Source organism: Thermobia domestica, chromosome 11, assembly GCF_964235325.1.
Source record: "Thermobia domestica chromosome 11, izTheDome1.hap1.1, whole genome shotgun sequence".
In the NCBI taxonomy this organism is placed as follows: Eukaryota; Metazoa; Arthropoda; class Insecta; order Zygentoma; family Lepismatidae; genus Thermobia; species Thermobia domestica.
In genome coordinates this window covers 112,442,429-112,454,875 of record NC_137464.1, presented here as the reverse complement: position 1 = coordinate 112,454,875, position 12,447 = coordinate 112,442,429, and the positions used below count along the sequence as shown (strand labels likewise).

Sequence of the window (12,447 nt, the reverse complement as noted above, 5' to 3'; positions counted from 1 at the left end):
CCTTGTCTCGAAAAGTACATATGTTTCTATTGGAAAAGCTCTGTCTCGGCTCGAATTTTGTGACAAAAAATCTGTCTCGTCTCGTCTCGAGCGAAACCCAAGTTCTGGAAGGCCATATATTCCATCGCAGTAGAACTTGGTGGGTCGTGAAGCGAAGAAAGTATCAAGTGCATTTTGCACCTTTACTAGGAATATGAACTTGCGACCTCTAAGATGATTGTCCAAGGAATGGAACAGATGATAACACTAGTTAACAAATTTAAACTTTTTGTTTGTTACATGAGAAAAATCACCTGATCTTAAAGGAACTTTTTGCGCTGAATTCGAATATGCACTCCGTTTCTCTCCATCACGTACAGTTTTCCCGTAAGAGAGGGATTTTCGGGAAATTCCCTCAAAAATTTCCCTTTTTCAGATTATTTTATTCCCCTAGCTCCTGTCCCCTTACATATAGTAACATAGAAATTATACCTAAGTATACCTTGATTTATATTTAATAAACCCTAAAAGTTTCGTAAAAATCGCTTTGTTCTTTCTAGAGAAATAAATATATTTGTATGTATACTGTGTGCACTGTTTATTGCACCTGATAGTAATGCTTTCAGATCTCCTGAGTTGGGGTAAAAACGATTTGCTTTATTACTACAAACACAGACATAAAAATGAATATTTACAATAGTCAACAACACACTTGTATTGCTCTCTGTAAATTAGAAACGTGTATAAAAATAGAATGTACTTCCAACGTATATATTTTTTAAACGTACAGTATATGTATATCTTAATACATATATATACAATTCTCCAAGTTTTTTCGTTTTGTTCATGAAATGGTTATCAATATTTGCTATCAAATGTAACAGAATGCAAAAGAAAGAAAGAATGGAATACAGACTCATTGTTGACAACAATGAACTAATGCAGTCTGAATTTTCCACTACGGTATCGTTTCCCCCCTCCCCCCGCGCATTTCTTTCTTTCTTGTGTTCTTGACACCTGGTGAGGGAGTTTTGTACATTTTTATATTGACGTGTGGTTTAACACTACTTCACTTTCAAAGTTGTCTTTGCTGCTAAGAGTGCTTTCATGTTTGATCTTAACGGCATTATACCCAACTAAGACCAGAAGTTTAGTTTGTGATCAGTACAATGGCGTCAAGAGGACGACGTTCGTGTGTTAACTCACCAAATAGTTTTTGTTATGTGTGTGGCCAGTTTGTAGTTAAAGGACAGTGTAGATCCATTACGCCATCGGTGAAACTAGCATATTATATATATTTCGGATGTCGTGTGGGAGATCAGGACAAAACTTGGGCACCCAACATAATTTGTGCGTCGTGCTACGTCACTTTACTTGCATGGGCCAAAGGGAAACGGAGGTTCATGAAATTTGCTGTACCAATGGTGTGGAGAGAACCCACCAACCATCTGGATTATTGTTATTTTTGTCTCACAGTAGTTAAGGGACATTCTAAAAAAAGCAAATACACAATAAGTTATCCCAACGTTAAATCCGCAATTAGACCTATTCCGCACGGGGATGAACTTCCACTTCCCGAGCCCCCTACCAACTGGGAAGAGATATGGCCAAAAGACTCTGATGATGATCATGACCTTGATGAACCATCGACATCAACATGTACATCCAAGGATCCAACCCTGACTGTGTTCGCGAGCCACATTTCATCCGGCAGTGTGAACTTAATGACATAGTCCGTGATTTGCACCTGACAAAACAAGAGGCGGAACTTCTGGGATCAAGGCTCCAGCAGTGGAACTTATTGGATGCAGAAACGAACATATCAGTGTACAGGAAAAGGCATGTTCAATTTTCAAGCTATTTCTCAATGCAAGATAATGTGTGCGTATGTACGGATATAAATGGGTTGATGGCGGAGCTAGGAATTCCTTACGTTCCAGAAGAATGGAGGTTATTTATTGACGCGTCAAAGGTCAGCCTTAAAGCTGTCCTTTTACATAATGGAAATAAAAAACCTTCTATACCACTTGCGCACTCAGTGAAGATTAAGGAATCCTATGACACCATGTCAACTTTGCTAAATCTTATAAATTACAAGGACCATTGTTGGCAAATATGTTGTGATCTCAAGGTAGTTTGTATTTTATTAAAACTGCAGTGCGGTTACACGAAGTATCAATGTTTTTTATGTTTATGGAATAGCCGAGCAGATGACAAACATTATGAAGTGAAGGAATGGGAACCTAGAGTGAATTACGTACCTGGAGAATGCAACGTCAAATACGCTCCTTTGGTAGATCCTAATAAGATATTACTACCGCCACTTCATATCAAGTTAGGACTTATGAAAAACTTTGTCAAAGCCATGGACACATCTGGTGAAGGTTTCAAGTATTTGCGAGATAAGTTCCCTAACCTGAGTGATGCTAAGATTTCAGCGGGAGTGTTTTTTGGTCCCCAAATTAGGAAATTAATGCTTGATGATAGCTTTGACAGCAAGTTAAACAGTGCTGAGCTAGCTGCCTGGACAGCATTTAAGTGTGTTGTGCGCAACTTTCTGGGCAATAACAAAGCTGAGAGTTACACAGAAATCGTACAGGACATGATACAGAAATACAAAGAGTTGGGTTGTAGGATGTCTTTAAAAATCCACTTTTTGCACTCCCACCTCAGCTTCTTTCCTGCTAACCTAGGTGCTCTCAGCGACGAACAGGGGGAAAGATTCCACCAAGATATAATGGCAATGGAGAAAAGGTACCAGGGACGATGGGATCCTTCAATGATGGGGGACTATTGTTGGGGTCTTGTTAGAGAATGCAACATATCTTACAAAAGAAGGAAGTAGTGTACGTTTTTGTAACCCAATGGAAGTTTCATATATTGTGATAGTTTTGATTATCTTTTCATGACCTTTTGGTACATTTGTATTATTGTTTATTGTAAATTGTCACACTTGTAAATTATATTGTATTATATTTTATATATGTGTTTGTGGTAATAAAGCAAAACGTTTTACCTCAACTTAAGAGATCTGAAAGCATTACTATATGGCGCAATAAACAGTACACACAGTATACATACAAACATATTTATTTCTCTAGAAAGAATAAAGCGATTATTACGAAACTTGGAGGGTTTGTTAAATATGAATCAAAGTATACTTAGGTATAATTTCTATGTTAGTATATGCAAGGGGACAAGATCTTGGGGTGTAAAATAAACGAAAAGGGAAATTTTTGAGGGATTTTCCCGAAAATCCCTCTGTTACGGGAAAATCGTACTTGATGGAGAAAAACCGAGTGCATATTCGAATTCAGCGCAAAAAGTTCCTTTAAGAACAGATATTTCCTTTTATGTAAGAAAACCTTTGTTAACTAGTGTAATCGGACTGTGCAATGTCCTAGGAGTATGGCGGATGCAATAGTGTTTCCTATCCACGGCGTAGAATGGTGTCACAAAAGACCTGGCATATCTTTCGCCCCGCTGCACCAGCGTTTGACCCCAGTTTGAACTCGTACAGTACACACGCCCTTATGACGCTCTGTGGAGGTCCCATGTTCAATCTGTCCTTATGCAAGTTCACGGTGTAACTGAATTGCCACAACCAGGTAGTACGTTGGATATACCCACACCAACAACTGGCCTCCGCCTTACCTCCATTCGCATTCAAATCACGGTGTGAGGGCCAATTGAACACAGACCTCCACAAAAAGCGACACAACTTTCTTGGTTACCTTCATACTATTAGCTAGGCCTAGTCCTAACAACTATTAACTAGGTCTAATTGTAAGAAAGATAATACAAATAAATCTAAGAATAATATATAGGTTAATATTAAGAATAATAATAAGAATATAAAGGTTTATTTACGTTCATTTGTTGCTAAAATATTAAAACTAATATGCACGTTGCTTAATCTTTACACATCTAAAACAAACAAACAAAAAACTCAAAATGTAATATAGACGATAGATCTCTACCTAAGGACAATATAGTATCTTTTCTGATTTTTCAGGGGCAGACGACACACCTTCATACACACATAAGATTCGCTTTTCAATGGTTGTCTTTCTTGTAACATGCACTTCAAAATGTTCTCTCATCATAATTATCGTTATTAATGTTTAACTACCATATAAATTCTACAGAAGAGATATTACACAGATCCTTATAAAATTTTCGTTAATGGGAAATACCTTACTTACCTCACTTAATGGAAAATTTTCGTTACTTACCTTACAAAAATTCTTACGAAACAACAATTATTCTGATGAACACTTCCAGGCGATATTTCCTTCTCTATTACTGTGGCGCGTCTAATACTTATGACACCATCCAATGGATTTTTTCAGAAGTGCGATTTTTAATGTGGCGTTTTTAAATAAGGGAACTTGCTACTTTGTTATTTTATTACTGTTTGCAATTATTTGTGTTTATTATTTATTTTCGTGTCAAGATAGTTTACATAAATCAAGATATAATAAAATACAGAATATTGAAAGAGAAAGTTGGTTCACTGTGGAAAACATAAATGAAATAATGATCGTAGTTTTTAAGAAATAAAGTATTTAAGTTAAAAAAGTGAGCTAAAATGAAATGTGTAGATTGAGCAAGCCGGCAGGCATTGAGAGGAATGAGACAGGAGGGCCTGCAAAAGCGTGAGAACATCAGGCAACCTGTTTTTCTTAATGATTGAAAATATACTTTAAACAGTGTAGTTTACTACAAAAATAGATAAATCACTATCTTTGAGCGTCGTTGTAATTCTGAGAAATGTTTATCTTTTCGTTGGTAGAACGTAAAACTTTATTGCTCGACTTCAAGCTGGATAGCACTTCCTTGTTGAAAGACTATTTTCTCAAGGTGATGAAGTTGTTCGTTCATAATTTCTTCCTCATTAATTGCTTGAAAACACCTTATTTACAGATAGAAGAAAATATTGCAGTTTATTTTCTAGAGTAATATTCAACGAGTCACGTATTAACTGGGGTCTGGTTTTCCATTCACTTACCTGGACGTCCTTCCGTCATGTTATTTTTGAAAATGCATCTTACAGTTTTTTCCTTTCCAGGTTTCGATTGCTACTGTATATGTTACTGGCAGAATAATATCTATTCTTAATTAGCTAAATTTTCAACGAATAAATAACATTTTAAAGTTAACTAAGCCAACGAAGGAGACAATTATAATTAAGTTGGTAGTAAACATTGGTATATTGCAGTTTGCGACGTGTCCAGTTTGAGATCAACTCAATTTTCGACCGTTTAGTGATCACCTCAGGTTGATAGGTAAATAAAATTTGTCACGTACGGTAAAATAGTGCAGTTTGCTATCAAACTGTGACTGATTCCTTCAACGAAACCTTTCGGAAGGAGGAATCACTGAACTGGTTATTAGGTTCAATTATTTTAAACTGTGAATACAAATATATTAACCAAGGCATAGAAAGCGTGGGTAAATCTAAAACGGCTTCGAAGCTCTTTCACGTAGTATGGTATATGAACAATTTCTTTTTTTTTCTTTTTTTTTTTTTTTTTTAAAGTGACCTAAAAGCTGCCAGATCAACAGGTTCTAAATGGAAATTAAATATATGAAAGTTTTTTTTTCACATTTTATTGAGAATTTTCTATTTTATATCGTTCTAAAATTCCATTTTATATTTTGATCTCCATTTTCCTTCATGTCTGTAATAATATTTTATTAGGATCCTGTCGATTTCTAATTTGAATATTGCTTTCCTCCATTAAATAATTACTTCATAACTTTCACTTAACGCTAATATTATAAGTGTCCGTATTTGTAGGAGTAAGAAAGATTGAGATTTATAGTAGGTCACATCGGAGCGAAGTGAGAATGCTGACATAAATTTGAGTTTGAGGTACACATTAGCAAAATCAGCATAACTATAGGATGAATTTACCCTTTTTATCATCTAGGTCGGAGGAAATACTTGTGTTATAATCAAGGATACTACTACTACTACTACTACTACTACTACTACTACTACTACTACTACTAATAATAATAATAATAATAATAATAATAATAATAATAATAATAATAATAATAATAATATAATATATAATAATAATAAACCCTTTTAAGCTGAATTGTTGGTAACGTTATGGTAGCCCCCAGAGTTTATTCAATACGCCGCATTTTGTAACTCTTGCAGCAAACTCTGAAAAACAGAAACTGCCATGACATTTCAACACGAACAATAACTGTTCATGAAGGTCATCTGTTCTACTTTAAAAATTATTTCCATTCATTGGAATGGATTGTCAATAAAAAATGTTTCTAAACACGTAAAATTACAACTTAGGCACAACATGCTTCATTATTATTTCAGGTAGGCACTATCATTAATCTAAGTGCGAATACACACACACACACACACACAAATAGGTTCTGTCTTGGCTGTATGATTCACTTACCCATCTTTGGTGTGGAATATCTCAGTTTGTTTCATGGTGAGAACCCATGTAGTTTTGAGTGACATGTTATGTTATTGATTCATGACTTATCAAGTATTATATACTGCTAAGGAACCAAGCTAAATACCAACTTAAGGAAATTGCGTTATCTATTCTAAGTTTCTGAATACTATTTTCTTCATTTAAAAAGAAAATTTACATTTCGCGAACTGAAATTGATATAAAGCTTTCGTCTCTTTCTTTTTTCTTTCATCAAAGGATGGGTTTCCGTTGAAGAGGTAATGCCATTGTGTGTTCATAGCGTAGCTAAGAGTAAACAATAAGCATTCTTTATTATTTTTGCCTTGAGGCTTCGAATATCTGTCCGTTAAGTAGAAGCACACTTTTCTAACTTTTGAATTAACCGAATAAACCAAAATATATCATTCGGCTGTAAACAAGAGAGGTACCTTAAAACTTTCGCTATTTGTTTCTTCTGGAGGATGACGAGCACCGAAGCACCTCCAGAGTAAAAACCCAAGGACATGTCGTTAATACCTTGCCTCATTTACGAAGAAGAAAAGAAGAAAAGTTATACAGCAAACTAAATTAACGTGAAACATGAGAACAAATATTTCGTTCCTAATAACCGAATAGAAAGATTCTTTTCAAATAATGCTTTTATAAAATGTATTACAAAGAAGATTTTTTCTGAGGAGATGAAGGAATGGGACTAACGTAAATGGCTCCCTCGCGTCCAATCCTTTCAGCCTTAGTTCTTTGTTCATTTTACTCCATCAAAAAATATTTTATTTTTAGTGTATATTATGAAAACATTGACTTTAAAATTCTTTTTTCTTTTTAGTTATTATCTCAGTCTTTGTTCAATATTTTTAATTACACTGAGGAAAACATTAAGTCTCTTTCGTCTTATTACGAAAAGAGAAGCACTCAGAACTTGTTGATATTGAAGTAATCAGAGCAGCTAATCATATGCAACCAACCAAACTTCTGTAATAGTATGTGTTGCATAAGTAGCAAGCGCTCGATAAGCCAGAGCGAAAATTATATTATCATATTGTGTTGTCATCCGATTTACGTGCTACGCATAAGTACAAAATTTCAGAGGTTTGGGAATAGTAGTATGGAAATACGTTAAATTTAATTTGCAAGTTTTGACTCAAACAAATAAAAAGTAAACTATATCATTTTACGTATTTACCTATCTGTCCATGTGCTCTTCCGTCCGGAAGATAAACAATCTCAGGAAGTACTTTGATTGATTAGAATTAATTTTGGCCAGGATGTAGACTCAAAAGTTGGGAATTGAGTTCTTTGATAGAGATCATCCAGCTCTTAATCCAACCCAAATATTCCCATAAGTGCTATTATAGTGAATTGGTGCTTGGTAGTATGCAATACAACTGACCCTAAAGCTCAGGTTGGTTGCATACCGTTACTTTCAATACTCTAACCAAACTCCTTCACGTGCTGTACACGTGACACATCTAATTGTTTAATACATGAAGATGTATCAAAGATAAATATTATTAGTCACTGAGAAATAAGTTTCGGATTGAACACCTATAAATAAGCTTTTTTTCTTAAATAACTTTATCAGATATTTGTCTTAACCGTTCATATAGTATGTTTTTGTTTTGATTACATGTGTACTTTTTGAACACGCCTCGTACTTTTCTTTGCAGGGTTAAAGCTCCTGGGGAAATTGGATATATATATACTTTTCTTCAGAAACTTCTACAACTTTCTCAGAGAACAAATCGAGAAGGAAGAAGAAACTAGCATCTCGTTCAGAGGAAAGATGAGAAAAGCAAAAAAACGAAGAAGAATTTCTCAAAAGGACGAGTGAGTACACAGGAAAGCTGTCCCATTGCGGAGTAACAATTCCTCTAATTAATTCATCACACGACAACAGAATTTCAAGAGTGAGAGAGAGAGAGCTTCTGTAAGGGCTGGGGGTGGGATGGGAATTTGTGAGGAGAGCCTATTCGTAAGTAAGTGGGGGTAATGGAATGGAAGTGGGGGAAGTAGTCGTAGATGATAGTGTCTGGTTGTGCCATTCCTTGTTCTTCTTCAAATCAGTAGCAATGTGGATTGACGACAACGGATGCCAGCCAGCACTGTGGGAGTGAGAAGATAGAGACAGCACTGGAGGAAATGTTCCTCTTTACAGAGCCACTTTCCTGCCAAAATCCAGTATTTACAATGCGTTTAATAAAAGTTTTATGGAGTTATAATTTAAACAAATCTCAGCGAAGATCAACACACAACTCAAGGGATTTTGTAGGCCTTCTGGTTCTGAGATTGACTAACGTGTTTGAGGTTCGGATTCTGGCGTATTAACTGGCTAGGTTGATGGTAAACATCCAAGGTATTTGCTTCTGGAGAATTTGCAAATATTTGTTGTCGATGCAAGTGTTGACATTAAATTGTGACGAATATACATAGGTAAATGGTGTAACCGCTTGCTGAACCTGCCTGGTCTGTCAATGCTAGAAGAGAGGGGGCCGAAAGGGGAAGGAAAAAAACGAAAATAAGGAGGGGTTGTTAAATGTTATAAGGGTGGGGGAAGGACATAAAAGGTGATGATATGAAGATTCCCCACTCCTTTGCCTCCTACAACCAGATCTCTTGTGTTCAACATTGGACCCCCCCCCCTTCATTGCAGTAACAACTACCCCCCTGACCACCTGGACTAAAGCGCGCATACGTACCAAAAGACAACAAGCAAAATGCAAACAGTAAAGTCGCGTCTTTATCACAGAGCAGACATTCACTGTGACGTTCTTACGTCATATATTTGCTAGTCGCAAACACATCAAACCCGTCCCTTTTATTTTTTTATTTCTCTCTTTCCCTCTCTCTCTCTCTCTTTCTTTCTTTTCCCAATGGATAGCTAGATGGAGCTCTTCTGTTACCTAATGTGGGGCAAAACTTGACGCCATACATTTGCAAATGTTGAAGAAAGAACGAAAAAAGAAAGAAAAGAAAGAAACTCGAAGCGTAACGCTATGATAAAAATAAATATATATGTGTATATAATAGAAAAAAGAATCAAGAACAAAAAAAAAAAACAATTATCAAGTGAATGAGTTTGTAAACAGACAATGTTACTGTAACAACAACTGAGAGAAGTAAACAAATTTAAACTTACACTTATTTTTTTCTTTTTTCATTTAGTAGTTTTCTTTCCCCCTTTCTTCTTTTCAAACCTGTGTTTTCATTCTACAGGCGATGAATGAGTACTTTTAAAAACTAAATTGCTAGTGCAGAGCAGCAGGAAGTTTACACGAACAACAGAGAATCCTTGTCAAATAATAACCAGCATTTTATTTAAAGAATTAAGAAAATAAAAGTATAATGTAACTACTGCAAACGTTATGTTAGATATTTATTTGATAATATTACATAAAATATATCATTTCGTAACATATCATGCAAAGATTGTGGCAGGATGTTTCGAATAGGTAGGTCCCCATGTTATTCTTCCCACTAAGAGACGGACAAGGCAACTTTGGTCCATCTCTTTTAGCTACAGAGTTGGTCCACCATTAAAATTTATGGTAGTAGCTTCAGTTGAAGTAAGATAGTATTTTTCGAAAGTCAGTTAAGATTTTTTTTTTTGTCCCGGAATGTGTGTACCACCAGGTTGTGTAGTAGCTTAAATATTGTTATATTAGATTTAGTATTAGGATTGTTGGTTGTTTTCTAACCTAGATTCACATGTTTTCTATTCTGGCTAATCTCTCATATTTTTCATCTTCGACAGAGATTAAAACCTTTCTTTCAGTAGAACCGTAAGGTTTATTTCTACCCTTTATACGTCAATATACAGTATATATACTGTATTTTCTTCGTAGCTAACCATGCTCAGGGTTCAAACGTATGAAAAAAAAAGAATTTAAAAAAATCTGCACGTAAATAAAGGATGTTCCATAAAAAACAAAACTTTTGAGTGCGTAATAACACATGAATTTATTGCTGAAATTAAGTAATTGACATATTACATATTTACATATTTTTGCAGTGTGTGCCACCTGGTGATTATGTATGAAATAGGATATTACTCAAATGTCCTGAAAAGGTATTTCCTTTCCCCATATAGTCGACCAAGGTTGTGCCACGTGCATTTAAAAAAAAATAATGAACATAACTTTGCCGGGCAAACGTTGTATCTTTGGGCGCTTCGGACGGCTTTCACAGTCTTGCAAAAAAAAAAAAAAAATCTACAGACTGCCTACGGTCTGTAATAATGAATTCATGTTTCATCAGTTATCACAAATCGATGCAAAAATTCCGTTCGATTACGCTGAAACAACGTGAAACAACGCTCCGAATCATCAACATACTGCTGCTTCTGATCTATTGTTAGAGAACACGACACCCATCGCACGATAGGTTTTTCTTGCTTAAATGTCCATGTAGAATATAGCGCGCACATTCTGTTGTTGGCCTTATGATGCCATCTATCTCACATACTTTAACTTTCCAATCATCTAAAACAATATGATGTACTTTCTTGATATTTTCTGGAGTCGCTGCCTCATTTCAACGGCGTGAACATTTAGCATTATCGGTGCATGTACTGCACAACTACGTTTAAATTCCCCACACCAGTTATTCAATGTTGTATATGATGGAGATGTGCCAAAACTTTTATCGTGCCATTTCTCAGCTTCGACAGCATTTTTTTCTTTTCATTAGAAGGCAGTGTATTTTCAAGACATAACATTCTTTGTAATCCATTTTTTCTTACACAGCACAATCAACGTCACACCAATGTTTGTAACTCGTAAACTACTTGATGAAGTGTTATGAAAGGTTGATTAGAGACTAGTTGTGTTTGGCGCTACTGAATAAAAATAAGCATTTTGACATTGTGACGCCATCTGTATGTAAGGCTGCGTATGTTTCATCAATTTTGTTAATATTTCATAAACAAATATTTCATTAATAATCCTAATATTTAGCATTAGTTATTTCTCATGGAGAAACCCACAAGGAGTAGGTTATTTTAGCAGATGAGTGTTCGTCGGACAAAGTTTCGAAAACGCTTTATAATTTTGTTCGTATTTCACAAATAAATATCTCACACTAATAATAGTACCATAGTAACATGATTTAGTTTAGGAGATTGGAGCCAGAAAGTTTAGTGTGTTGGGCTGTACTTTGTACTTAAATAATGTTTACTACAATTACAAATATTCCAAACATTTACGGACATTAACATATGCCTTTGGCTTATATTTACATTTTTCGGTAGGAGAAAAAGTTATGAAAAATGTTATATTTCGCATAATATAATACAACTGCACTTTGTAGTTTACTTCAGTTACTATCATTTAAAAAAATATTTTCTTTGTTAGTTATTTAGTTATATGATGCAATGCTTAATTCCTTTGAAATAGATGTAATTTCTTCAGTAATTTTGTCACAATCTACGTTAAATGATCTTTCAGCGTAAAAGAGGACAACAAGTCCTGCCCAAGGGAAGATCATAGACCATTCTTGATAACTTCATGATGGAAATAATTCTTTCGCAATATACTTAGGAAATTCAAAAATACATTTGTATAATGGATATATTGAACCGTAGAGATTAAGTTCATAAAGTAAATTCTAACGCACAGGATGCACATCTTTTGCATTTTCCCCCAATTTGATTAGTAATAGTTCATCATCGGCGACTTCTTTGCTTTCCTCCTTACCCTCACTCTTTTCATCAGAGCCTTCATAGTCCAAATTCTCTTTCCTAGCCTTGCCCTGTTACATATACAGGGTGTCTCGAAAGTCCCCTAACATAGGGTAACTCTGTTATTATCAGAGTTACAACAAAATGTAAGAGGGAAAACCGTCTCCAAATATGATGTTTCCTATCTAAAGTGAAATATATTTTTTCTTTAATCGGACGAGCCGTCTAGACTGTACACTATTTATGCGCCCAATGTTAAATGAAAATGCAACGTTGGCATTTATCTTGACCCATAACATAAGTGAATGAAGTGACTTTTTTTCTTTTTACACTTCATAT

The 12,447-nt window shown here is 35.1% G+C and overlaps 1 protein-coding gene across 1 annotated transcript in view; it reads left to right on the top strand.

The window, feature by feature from the left end:
- Positions 1 to 9,585, top strand: part of LOC145664360 (uncharacterized) — a 359,106-nt gene extending 349,521 nt beyond the window's left edge. The window contains exon 3 of the transcript XR_014127421.1: positions 8,102 to 9,585. The gene's annotated coding sequence lies outside the window, so the exon portion shown is untranslated. The remainder of the gene's footprint in view (positions 1 to 8,101) is intronic.
- Positions 9,586 to 12,447: the final 2,862 nt, after the last annotated feature.